This window comes from Cricetulus griseus, chromosome 10, assembly GCF_003668045.3.
Source record: "Cricetulus griseus strain 17A/GY chromosome 10, alternate assembly CriGri-PICRH-1.0, whole genome shotgun sequence".
Lineage (NCBI taxonomy): Eukaryota > Metazoa > Chordata > Mammalia > Rodentia > Cricetidae > Cricetulus > Cricetulus griseus.
This window is the reverse complement of record NC_048603.1, coordinates 22,989,179-22,999,562: the sequence shown is the minus strand read 5'-3', so window position 1 is coordinate 22,999,562 and position 10,384 is coordinate 22,989,179.

Sequence of the window (10,384 nt, the reverse complement as noted above, 5' to 3'; positions counted from 1 at the left end):
TTAATCCCAGCACTCAGGGAGGCAGAGTCAGGAGAATCTCTGGCTTCCAGGACAGCCAGAGCTGTTATTTACCGTGCGCGAGAACAGACCACAAGACAGACAGCAAAACCCACTTTAACAGTTTTATTAGTAAAGAGTATGGAGAAGGGGATGGGCGTAGGCCTGACTGGAAGAAAGGTGGTGAGAGAGAAAGTGGGTGTGATGTGTCTGCTTTCAAAGGTCATTTAGAGAATGCATACGGGGTTTATGTAGCCATGCCACCCATTCGCATGAATTCAATGGCCATGCTGCACGTATGCTGCAGGCCCTGGGATGGACTAGGCATTTTGCCTGAATGCTAACAGCCACGTGGGTGACTGTGGGACCCTGAAAATGACAACAAGAGCTACACAGAGAAACCGTCTTGAAAAGGAAAAAAATCACTTGATAAACCTGGCCTGGGTATTCCCCCGCCCCCATTTCTTGCAATCTTACACATTTCCATATGTCAATGTTTCTAGTCTCATAATCACAGAGCATCCAATTTCTTACATTTTGATTTGCGAATTCAACCAATCTTAGTCCAAAAAGGAAAAAAAATTCATTATTGGCATCAAACAACAGATAAACTTTTCTAGGACACACATGAAAAAATGATCAAAATAAAGATTAAAACAATGGCAATTGTCCAGCCAATGAAGTGCAAGGAATATGTTTTCATCTTGAGCAGACAGAATTAATCTGCATCGTCTAGACCATCAGCTTTCTTTGTTCAGCTCCCTGGTAACCATAGCTCTTCCTAGGATAGTTTTAAGCTGACAAGATTCAAGCTATCTCTGGCCTAGAGGCAAGGGGGAGGCAGAAACTGGAATGCCATGGACTAGATATAGGGCTGATCAGCCTAAGGCATTTTACTGGACTCCACCATTTCTGAGAAAGAAAAGGAGAAAGTAATTAATTGAAGCTTTTGTTGTCCTGATTTGAAGACAAATTATAATATTCCTTAAAAACCAATGTGAGCGATCTCTCCGGGTAGAGAGATTCCAAGTCTCTGTGCTCTCCTCACTCTCTTGTTCCACACATCAGTAGGGGACCCACAGCTCAATAGCAAGGAACTCACAATGCCTTAAAGATGAAGAGCTTTAGATTCCCTTTCAAATCACTCTGACCTCCATGCAGCAGTAAGGTAAGTGGAGTTGAAGGCTGCCCCTGCACTTTGGGAGAGCCTGGGGAAATGAGACATTTCAGTAATGGACCTTGAGGAAATTCCCTTTCCTCAGTATTGGAAATGGCATTGGATGTAGGCCAAGGTGAAAGGAGCACAGAGATCTTTTTTTAAACCTGATCTCTAGTCTGAAAAAGAGACTTGTGTGTTCTCACCCATTCACCAAAATAGCACTTTTATTTATTTATTTATTATTATTATTATTATTATTATTATTATTATTATTATTAATTTTTGCTGGAGTTACGGGAAGTAGGACAAGAACATAAGAATTTATAAAATCAATATACCCATATCCTTCTCAGAAGCCTCCTGTAAGGATAGGACTTGGAGATTTAGTGGATGGATGGGTCTAGCCAAATTTCAATATTATCAACTGGCATCTAGAAAGGGCTCAGTCAGTCACCACACACACACACACACACACACACACACACACATACACACACACACACACACTCCACTAGGAAGAGAACTTACAGAAAGAAGGAAGAGATGGTCTCCTAGCTTGATGTGTCCATCAGAAAAATGTAAATAATGACATAAAATAGCAGTAATTATCACTGTAATGTGTATTATTAATAATAACCATTCTAAATCATTGTAATGAATTATAACACTGCAAGCACAGATGTGGCCATCATGCAACTCTATCAAGGGCCACTGTGGGACAAATTAGTTTGAATTAGCTGAAAAAATTCCAGTTGTACCCTCCAAATGGACGTGGAAATGGCAGAAAGGAGGCGAATCAACTCTCATAGGCCCTCTGAACCTTTCTAACAGAGGTTTGTGAACTTCCATTTGGAACCAATTGTTTAGCAGTTAGTAAAGAACATTGGTGACTAACTCATCTCAGTGGCCAACCGATAAGCCTAGCTGCTCAAGGGAGAGAGCTAATAGCTCCCTGGATAGTTTGAATTAAAGGTTAATGAATTCAGGGTTCAGCCTTGAAGTTGTAGACTCGTAACCAGAAGATTCTCATTTTTATACAATGGAGAAATGCCAGGCATAGGAAACACTTGGACGTTCACTAATCAAAGATTAATAGAGCTAAAATGGAAGCGTACTAAAGCCAGGGTGGCAAGGGAACAGGAGTATAGAAGCAATGAAACGTGAAATCTAGAAGTTACACAGAGTGGGCAATCCCCACCCACCTTATCATACGTTAGCTGAGTGAACTTAGGCAAATTGTTCAACCCCTTCTGAACCTCATCTTTATAGCTTCTTATAATAGTTATAATATAATTTGCTTCCCATATCATGTTTCCTGAATAACTAGCATTCTTCACCAGACTCATGCTCTTTTGAAATCTGGTTTTGCAGTACTTCCTACCAAGAGATCCGACCCATCTCTCTGCTTTTGTGTTAGCTCACAGAATTCAGGAAACCAGACTTTGTGACAACTCTCAGTCAAAATCTCAAGAGGATCTGCACACTTCCAGTTACACACCCAGAATCCTGATGCCCATGGCTCCCTGAAAATGATGAAAGGCATGATCCCAGGCACTTTTATGATTCCACCAGCTGACAGCCAGATAGCCGGATGCATGGATGCATAAATGGTATCATCTGTATTGGATGTCTTTTGTTGAAAACCAACAATCCCCCAAACTTAGTGACTTTTTACAAATGCAATTATATTTTATGACTCTCTGGGTTGACAGAGCTCAGCTGGGTTCTTCTATTCCATATGATATTGGCCATAATTGCAGCCATCTGAGAAATTTGCTAGATTTGAGCATCTTGGTTGGCTTACTCACGTATGAAATGTTTTTGCCACAGTAGAGCAGGCTGGGATGTCTAGAAAACTGGACCTCCCTTCTCTTTGTTTATCCCTGCTTTGATAATGCTTCCATCTTCCTCCCTGCTGCCTGCGGTCTTCAAATTTCTCTGTATGACATTTCTGTACCTCTATATGATATTTACAGTATGATAGCTGAACTTTGATGTGATAACTCAGAGCTTTCCAAAAGGAAACATTGTAAATTTAGACTTTCCTAATGCATAGAGTTCAAATCAAAATAATGTTACTTTCTCTCCATTCTGTTGCTTAAATTCAATCATAAGACCATACTTGATTGGCTAGGAGAAGATAGTAGGAAGGCTTGGAAGCCACTCTAGATTGGTCAGCCCTGATTAACTCTCCAGTTTACCTAAAACACATGAATAAATCTAATAATGATCACTCAGAGGGACTCAGACGAGCAAATATGAACCCAGCCCTAATGGGCAGACTCACAGAATCCTGAGATAAAATCATAGTATTTGTTATATGCCAATGACAAATCATATTCAGTTTGGTACATCAAAACATAAGAACTTGTGGGATGTTCAATATTAATTATTGACAGGATTTAGAGTTGTTAGAAGAACACCACTGGGTATGCCTATGAGAGTTTTCCCAGCAAAGTTGAATTCAGTAGTGAAGATACAGTTTGAATATGGGCAGCTGGTATCTTTGGCTGGATATATAGGAGAGAGCTGAACAGAAATTATCTATCTGTCTATCTACCTATCTGTCTGTCTGTCTATCTGTCATCTATCATCTATCTATGTCTATCTATCTATCCATCCCTCTCTGATTTCTGACTGTGGAGGCAATAGTGCCAATTGCATCATGCTTCTACCACTTTTCCTTCTGACATATTCATCTATAACTTGACATTGTGAGCCAAAAAAAAAAAAAAAAACCACCTTCTTTCCACAAGTTGCTTTACTTCGACATTTTGTCACAGCACTGAGAAAAGAAACTAATGCAATGGAGAAACTCAGTGCACACTGAGCTCAAGAACCTGGGTTGTAACATATTTTCAAGTCCTTAATGTACAGCTAAACTACATGCAATACTTTGAAAATAAAATAAGATGATAGAAAATTTAATCTACTTAGAGAAAAATGTTGCCCATCATCGTTTTCATGTCCAGAAGATCCAATATGTTATTACAATCAAGAAAAAAAATGGGTACCTACTCATCGTTGAGTATAAATGTTTCAAACACTTAAGAGATGATGGCTCAGCAGTTAATGGTGGCTATTGCTTTTGCAATGTCCTGGGCACATTTTGTAGCACCCATTTCAACCTACAACCATAATTCTAGCTACAGAGAATCCAACACACTCTGGTCTCAGTGGGACTCTTCACACTAGTGTTGCACAAAACTCATGAAAGTCTCTCTCACATATATAAAATTAAAAATAACAAATAAATTCTGTTTACAGTGTAATTTCATGATACAATGGGGTGTCAAAGGTAGGGGAAAGAATTTGTAATGTATCATAAAAAGAAGGACAGTAAAACAAAAAGTATTAATAAAAACAATATATGTTCATGAAAAACACCAGCACTTATTTATCCAAACTCTGAGTCTATTATTATGCCAGCAATACACTGTTTTGATTACAACTGATGAATAGTATATTTAAAAATCATGTAGTATAACATTTACAGCTTAGTTCTAATCTTCAAAGTTGCTCTAGCCCTTTGGGGGCATTAAATGGATTCTTATCTATTTGAGGATTGCATATCTGTGAGAAATGCCACTGAATTTTAATGGAGATTAGGTTTAATCTGTAGATTATTTTGGGTGGTACAGACACTTAAAGTAGTAATTATTCTAATCCATGGATGCAGAAGAATCAAGTATCTACACTCAATTGATTTTCAATATAGATGTTAAATGCACAAAACCTAGAAACGTCAGTCTTCAGAAAATATTGTGGGGAAAACACCGGTATACAAAATAATAAAATCAGACACTAGTGTTAGATCTTATAAAACTCAACTCACAATAAATTAAAATGTTAAATATTAAGTCCTAAAGCCATATAACTACTAGAAGAAATAGAGGAAAACTCTCCTCTAGTTATAAGTCACATACATATGTATATACATACACTACATATGCGTATATATTATATTTCCCCCAAAAAGCTTGGAGAAGATTCCATGTAACTAAAGATTCTGAGTAAAAAGAAAATAAAGAGAGAACCTACTTAATGGGAGAAGATATTTGAAAACTGTGTGTGCAGTAATTAGAAAGACAGTAATATAAATAAGGAAGTTCAAAAATCCAATCACAAAAGTCAAATATTTGATTAAAATATTGGACCGGCAGAGATAGTTCTCCAAAGAAATTATGTGAACAATCTATATGATGAATTTCTCAGCTAATCATCAGGGAAATATTCAGTAAAACCTCAGAGTGCTAAGTATGGATAAAGAGGAAAAACACCAAGTGATAGTAAAGTGGGGGGGGGGAAGATGCTTCGTTCCCTTGGTAACGATATAAATCAGTGCCTTATAGAAGAACCTCCAAATGTTAAACAGAAAACTTCCAAATAATTTAACACTTTTACTATTGCGTCAATGTCCAAAGGAAATGAAATCAGTATGTTGAAGATATATGTGCACAAGTATGTTTATACAAACATTCACAAGAGCCAATATAGATGATAGAGTCAATGTAAATGTCCATCACTAGACAAATAGATTATGGAAGCGTCAGCACACACACACACACACACACACACACACACACACACACACACACACACACACACACACACACACAGACACACACGCACATGTGCGCACACACGCACACGCACATGCACACACGCACTGGTCTGCCTTAAAGGACAGCCTGGGTTAGGGTGGTGTGTGTGTGTGTGTGTGTGTGTGTGAGAGAGAGAGAGAGAGAGAGAGAGAGAGAGAGAGAGAGAGAGAGAATTCTCAGAAAACCATACTGTATACCACAAACATATAAAATTTGTCAATTAAAATAATATAAAGCAATCACAGTATAAAAATAGTTATTATACCAATGCAATGTCATACTAAATTATTAAAAAATGTTGGTGAATATTCATTATTCCCTGAATTCTGTTTTAAAATGCACTTGAAAATTAGAACTCACTCAAGAACTGCACCCCATGAGCCTCATTTACGAAAGCTCTTGGCCTCAGATAATCAATTAGAATCTACTCAACATTTATAGCACTGGGTGCCAGGGGCATCCATCACACCAAGGGCAGAGAAGTGACAGGCTTTCATGGAAGGATGGCAAAAGATTTATGATTCCCGGTAGCAACCCATACAGCATTCTCAGCAACGGGTACCCAGGATGAGGGTGCTGCCTGGTCTTCCAGTGGGAGGCAGGGTTACTTCAGAGGCCAATTTAATTGCCTTGTTAGTCTCTCTTGAAAGAACTAAGCATCATCACTCATTCTCATCACAGTAGATCTTCGTCCACCGGGTTTTCTCAGTGGGCCTGAGGACAGTGGTCCTGGGTTAGAAAACTGGACCCATTTGAAAACTGGCATTAAAGGATCCCTTTGAGGGTGGATGTTGCTAGGCCTGAAGCTCACCTGTAGAAGGTGGTGTCTCATAAGAACTACAGGAAATGATTGTGAGCCCTGGGTGTGTCTCCCACTGATTTCAGAGAAGAGGCTGGTTTCTGTTTTTAAGGATAATGCAGAAATATCAGGGCTGACACCATGGCCTGAACTAGCAGAGAAAGACCTTTGTTATGCTGGACAAACCTGATGGCATGAGGTCCATCCCTAATACAAACATAAAGATGAAGAGAGAGAGAACAAAAGTCGCAAAGACGTCATCTAGCCTTTACATGCACTCCATGGCATCTGCATACATATATGCTCAACACAAACAGCACATGCACACGCAGAAAAACACATATGCATGCACACACAGGCACACACGAGTGCACATGCAAACCTACGCATTTGTGAGCACACACACACACACACACACACACACACACACACACACACACACAGAACTTTATGCACTTTATAGAGTATAAAATGAAGTACTGACCTCATTTATTAAGAGTGTAAATTTCAATGCTCTTAATATTTGTTTCCTCTGAAAAGACCTTTAACTTGAGTATGTTAACAGAATACTCAGTATCCACAATTGTGTGTCTTCCATACCAAGAATTTTCTAATTGTCTTTGGAGACTACTCATCTGTGAAATTCCAGATAAATTCCAAATAGAGTGTGTAATGATAACTCTTTCCACCAGGCACCCGAATTCCACCCGTCCCCTTGTTAGGGCCCCAAGTAATACAGAGAGACTTATATTAGTTACAATGTTGCTGGCCAATAACTAGGATATCTTAATCTATATATTTTATAAAGGCTTATTGAGGACACTGGCAGAATGCATCCTCTTTCCGGGATCACATGGTGGCTCCACAGAGAAGAGAGGAGGAGGAAGAGAGTGATTTCCTGCTTGTCCCTCCTTATATTCTGAGTCTGCCTGCTATGTCACTTCCTGCCTAGATCACACGAATTACATTTCTCAGAATCTTCCTCGACTCTTAGTCCTACTTGCTTCCCTATTGGCCAACAGTACTTTATTTATCAACCAACAAGAAAAACATATACAGAAGCACTTCCCCCATCAAGAGTGCATACAGAAAAGAGAGTGTCTGACACGTCCTATAATTGTCAGCTTTTATAATTGTCACATGGGAATTGCTTCCTTTAAAACATTCCTGATGCTTGGGCTCTTCTTTTTTCCTCAGCTTTCCACCAACATAGAGTGTCATCCATGGCATGTTAGTCATCACTTCCACAGTGCAGTTCTAACCTAAGACCCTTAGAAGAGTTTCTGTCCATTCTCCAAGATGGGAACTCAAGTAGGCTCTGACATTGAACATGATTGTACAACTCATGCCTACTGGATCTCAACTCCCCAGTTCTTTCCAAATGACTGGCCATGGTGGAAAATTCCAAACAAACAGAAAAATTCTATAATGTTGACCCTTGTAGAATGTGTCTAAATCCCTAAGCTGCGTGCTTGTTCTGGGGGATAGCTGACAGAGTGAAAATTATCCTGGGAAGAGACAGCTTTTATCAAGCATAAATGATTTAATTATGCCATTTCTCCAGGGCCATGGGGAGCAGTATCACCTTATGTTTATTTAATGAAAATATGCAATAGCTGGAAACCAAAGCTCATTTTCTGTCTGGGGCCAAAATCAGCTTGAATATCCCTCTTCTGTCTTCTGAGCATTGTCTCATGAGGTCTCTCTCTGCATCACACTTACATCTAAGCCACCCTTCTGGGTAGTTGCTAGTCTTCTCATTTTATACATGGTGAAAACAATTCACAGAGATTACCTGTCTTTGAGTCACACAGCTAGCAAGCCAGATTAGTGGGACCTAATGTAGATCAAGCCGAATCTAGGCTACAGATCTTCTGCAGTACTTACTAGAACTGAGGGAAAACATATTTATGTTTACTACAAGGTCAAGTGCAGAAAAAAGTACACCAGAGATTAGCCATAACAGTACTGCCTGATACTGGGCATAGATCTCTGTGGTGTGTGTGTGTGTGTGTGTGTGTGTGTGTGTGTGTGTGTGTGTGTATGTTCGAGGGCGCACACGTGCGCGCACACGCACCCACATTGGTACTGTTTCACTACCATTGATACTATAACTAATTATATAATCAGAATTGAATTTATTATTTTCTAACTCTTAAGACAAGACAGAAGTGAAGTAGAGACATTTAAAAGAAACACCACTGCTTATTACAATGAGTATTTAAAGGCAAAGTACCTCAGGGATATTGAAATGTCTTCTCTTTGATACTGCACCATGGGTAGCATGAGAATGAACAATGAAGCATGGTAGACTTGAACAGATTTGTTGACTTTGGACTAAAGCTAGATGGAGAATCTCAAAATCCTGGCACCTATCACAGGACATCAGGGGCAGTGGGCATTGCCAGAGGTGTGATTTATGTAGAGCTAAACACATCCATTTTCCTAATTCTTGACTCAGATTGAATTTGTCAGAGTACTGTATCTCAGCAATAATAACTCTTCAGGTAAATGAACTGAAAACAATCTCATTTTCATGCTTTATGTCTAAAAATAAGAGAGAACATATAAACAGGAAGTTATGAGATGGAAGGGATGAAGAAAAGGAGGGGATGGGGAATGGTTTTCCAAAATTAAGAGGGTATGAAGAACACATATGAAAGCCTCCTTTGGAAGCTAATTTTAAAATATAATTTAAGATAATTGCCAATTTCCCACCCTTGAATCATATAAGCTATAAAAATTGATCAGTCTTATAAGACTTGCCTACTGGTATAATACCATGGGAATAATCAACCACTTTTTGATTGGATTTAATACCCATTCTACAAATTGAAACCTGTATATGACACCACTATTGGGACATAAAGTAAGTACAGGTAACAAGTGACTATGAAATGTCCAGTGCTAAATGGCCACCTACAGCACAACCCCTCTTCCTTGAGAAGGATCATTGTGGAAGAGGAGGCAGAAAAATTATAACAGATGGAGGTAGTAGATGGCTTCAGGGAAGCAGTTTTCTGGACAAGGTAGGATCATTGCTTGTCCAAACTCAGTTATTGACAGTATACATAAGACACACAAGCACAAGCTACAGCCAGATAGAATCCCAACATGGAGTGTGGGTGAGTGCAAAGTCCTACCTTTAGCTAAGGAGCTGTTGGCTGGGTGGGAAAAGGAGAGCCAGTTTTCCTTCAGTGTGAGGTCTCTGCTAGTTAACTACACATCCAGTAGAAGGCCACATGACCAAAGGTTTAAAGGCTACAAAGACTGTACTTGATAGAGAAATGTATGTATGTGTGTGTGTGTGTGTGTGTGTGTGTGTGTGTGTGTGTGTGTGTAGTTGATGTCTAAGGAATTATATCTGAGAGGAACTGGGAGAGGATTATTACATTGTACAAAATTCTCAAACAGTTAGTAAAAACATGTATAGAAGTACATGGCCTAGATGGATAATGCTTCCATAAGAAGCAATAGGTTAGGAAATGAAGTCCTTGTGCCAGGTGTGGAATATTTCCCAGAGATGTTAGCCAAGAAGTAGAAGTCCCCTAAATAATATGGCTGCTTCCACTGCTTTTGGTTGCTTTGGTGCTTTCCCAGGCTTAGATGGTCAGCTAAGCATCTGAGTTCCTCATTGTTCATGTTGCCACTGCTAATGTGTAGAACAAATGAAAAGAGCATGTTTCATAATAAAGAAAGGACATATTGATCGTTTCCCTTCTTTGTTTGAAGCTGCCATTTCTCCCAGCTATGTTCCCCACCTCTGATACCTCACCAAGCCTCATTGGAACCTCAACTATCATGATCTTAATGGAGTCTCAATGG